We start from the raw sequence: 3,642 nt of genomic DNA, 5'->3' as shown, positions 1-3,642 counted from the left end.
TTAAAACTAATTAGTTATACTTGACTTAGGATAATACAAGATAGTCAAGTATATTTATAATTACTCCTTTACAGATAAATTAAATAGGTGGAATAATATGAGAAGTCTTTTTATATAAAGCACTTATGGCTTATGACTTCTTTAGTATTCTTCTTCTTTCGATTATTGTTGAGTGGCATTTATGTCACTTTATAATGCTCCGTATAGCTTTAAATTGATGATTTATACTCAAGTTGTTAGTGTTTTAACGTGTTTTTATAGTGTTTTGCATTTCAGGCATTTATCAAGAATTAAGGTGATTTAGAATTATTTTGATGCTAATATGGTGTTAGAATGGTGTCTAGAATAAAAGCTCTTGAAAAGGCCAACTCAAATCAGCAAGAAAAGAAGAAGTCAGAAAATTCTCCAGAGAGTCAGCGCGCCCGCGCTGGTCAAGCGTGCGACTGCGCCGGGTCGAATTCAAAGAATCCTGTTTCTACTATGATTTTGATCCATAAGACTTCTAAACTGCATGGGCTGCTATATAAACATAACTTAAGGTTATTTTTCATAACAAAACATACTAGAGCTTAAAGAGAAGGCGTAAGAAGACCATAGAGCACAATTCAACCAAGGCGAAGAGGATCTAGTTTATTCTTGTGATTCTTTATTTTAAGTTGTAACTTGGATGCTAGTTTTCTTATTCGTGAACCTATACTCTTATTCTGTACTTGGTTTATTATTTATTCAGTATAAAAGCTACATTTATTATACCATGCTTTCATCGGAACCCACGTTGATGATGAGTCTGATTATGGGCTAATCGTTATCGTGGGGTTCTAACGGATTTATTTATGGATTTCATTAGTTAATTCATTTCAATGCCTTAGTGTGTGGTGATTGTATGATAACCTAGTATTTGTTGTGCTTATTCTTCTTATGAGCGTCGCGAACTTATAAGATAGTGTGTTAATCTTTAATGAAGCGAAAGTGAATTTAAGGTTTTAGAACTTGCCATGCTAGCATAGGTTCATATATTTGTTATGCATGATTCATAGGTAATTTTAACCATCTTACTTGCCCTATGTAATCATGATAGATAAACTATGCTTTAAACCGTTATGTTGTCAAATTCTATAGACATATAGGGTCTCAATATAATTGGTGTCTATTTAGCTTCTATCTCTTTTGTGGATGTCTTGTAGTATGGTGTTCGTACAATGAAAGTTGGCGTATATCAGTTTCGTGTAATCTGATTAGTGTCATCACCATTGCATGCTAAGGTAAAGAACGAAAAGGCTATGGAAAGTCGTATTTAATGAAGTTAGAATCCCATGTTTCTGTCATAGAGTATTCAACTCTCTTTACTCTCTTAGTTAATGTTCTTTAGTATAATCTCTCAGTTAATCTTAGTTATAAACAACCTCAATTTTTTATTCGTCTTATCACTGGATAATAACCATACCATTGTTATATAAATACATTGATTAAGTTAACCTAAACCAGTCCCTGTGGGAACGAACTAGAATTAATTCTATATTACTTGCGATCGTGTATACTTGCATGAATATTAGCGCGTGTTCTAGCCCTAACAAGTTTTTGGCCCGCTGCCGGAGACTTCGGCGTTAATTTTTAGTTTATGTGTTTGTTATCATTGGTCATTAAAGTTCAGTAACTCGGACATTGTTACTTACTAAATTCCTTGTCGTGTTTCAGGTAACTTAGCGAGCGTGTATGCATACGCGTTTTCGGTCTCGTAAGAGAACACTGGATCAAGTTGAGGAAGAAGTTGTAGTCAAGGAGAAAGTTGAAGAAGAGATCTTTATTGAGAAGGAAGAAGAAGAACTTATTCCAATGGGAGAACCAGAAGCGAATCCAAAGGCTTTGATGGATTACTCTCAACCGAAGATTAATGATATTCAGTCTAGCATTGTTCGACCAGCCATCTCGGCTAATACCTTTGAGATCAAGTCGAGCACGATTCAGATGATACAGAACTCAGTTAAGTTTTGGAGTTCGCCGACAGAAGACCCCAACATGCACATCAGAGATTTTATCGAGATCTGCGACACTTTCAAGTTCAATGGAGTTTCTGAAGATGTAATTAAGTTGAGGCTTTTCCCATTCTCTCTGCGAGATAAAGCGAAGTGATGGTTACATTCTCTACGACCAGGGTTTATCACCAAATGGGAGGATCTTGCTCAAAATTTCTTAACTAAATTATTCCCTATGGCGAAGACTGCTGCAATCAGAAATGCACTTAATCAATTTGCTCAGCAATCTGGAGAATCTTTATGTGAGGCTTGGGATCGTTACAAAGAGATGCTTAGAAAGTGTCCTCACCATGGGATGCCTGACTGGATGATCATTAACTGCTTCTATAATGGATTAGGTGCTACTTCTAGACCCATGCTTGATGCCGCATCAGGAGGAGCCTTGTGCGCTAAAAGCTATGATGAAGCATATGAATTGATTGAACTGATGGCTGCTAATGAATACCAGAATTCTACTCAGAGACTATCTCATGGCAAGGTAGCAGGAATTCTAGAGTTAGATACATCTACTGCTATAGCTGCTCAGCTTAAGGCTTTGACGATGAAGGTAGATTCTTTGGCTAATTATGGAGTTAATCAGATCACTAGTGTCTGTGAGCTTTATGCTGGTGCCCATGAGATGGAGCAGTGTGCTATTTCTAGTGAATCAACTCAGTTTGTGAGCAACTTTCAGAGGTCACAACAACCTGTACCAGCCACCTATCATCCTAACAACCACAATCATCCTAACTTCAGTTGAAGTAATTCTCAGAATGCGGTTCAATAGCCTTATCAGCAGTATCCAGCAAAGCAGTACAACCCCCTAGTTCTTAGCAACCGCAATACCAATGTAACAACTCCAGCTGCAAAAGTCTAATAAAATGAATTGGAGGAGTTGAGGCTCATGTGCAAGAGCCAAGAGGTTTCTATCAAGACCTTGGAAAATCAAATTGGACAAATTGCCAATGCCTTGCTAAATCGTCAACCTGGTACACTCCCTAGTGACACTGAAGTGCCAAGATAGAGGGAAGCTACGGAGCAGGTAAAGGCAATTACATTAAGGTCTGGGAAGGTTGCAAATTCTGAACACTCACAAGTTTCGGATGAACAAGCTGTAGCTGAAGAAGAAGTACAGAAGGAAGCAGAAGTGGAACCAAGGATGACTACTGTTGAACACACTACTCCTGAGGTTAATACAGGGGAGAAATAGATCTATCCTCCACCTTCCTTTCCTAAGAGGCTGCAGAAGAAAAAGCTGGATAAGCAGTTTAAGAAGTTTCTGGAGGTGTCCAAGAAACTTCATATCAACATACCTTTCGCTGAAGCTCTTGAACAGATGCCTAGTTATGCAAGGTTTATGAAAGGTATACATTCTCGGAAAGTGAAGCTTGATGACTTAGATACTGTTGCTCTCACGGAGGAATGCAGTGCTGTGCTGCAACAGAAGTTGCCTCCGAAGCTTAAAGATCCTGGAAGCTTCACTATTCCTTGTACCATTGGAAAAATATCATTTGACAAATGCTTATGTGACTTGGGAGCCAGCATCAATCTGATGCCTTTGTCAATCTTCAAGAAGTTGGACTTACCTGATCCAAAGCCAACTTATATGACCTTGTAGTTGGCCGACCGT

At 38.1% G+C, this 3,642-nt stretch overlaps 1 non-coding gene across 1 annotated transcript; it reads right to left on the bottom strand.

The window, feature by feature from the left end:
- Positions 1-2,223: 2,223 nt before the first annotated feature.
- LOC141682558 (small nucleolar RNA R71) lies at positions 2,224-2,330 on the bottom strand. The gene has a single exon (XR_012559825.1). It is a non-coding gene; the product is annotated as a small nucleolar RNA R71 (small nucleolar RNA).
- Between the last annotated feature and the right edge of the window lie 1,312 nt (positions 2,331-3,642).

This window comes from Apium graveolens, chromosome 1 (assembly GCF_009905375.1).
Source record: "Apium graveolens cultivar Ventura chromosome 1, ASM990537v1, whole genome shotgun sequence".
Lineage (NCBI taxonomy): Eukaryota > Viridiplantae > Streptophyta > Magnoliopsida > Apiales > Apiaceae > Apium > Apium graveolens.
The sequence above is the reverse complement of the archived record's forward strand: the minus strand, read 5'-3'. Positions and strand labels throughout refer to the sequence as shown.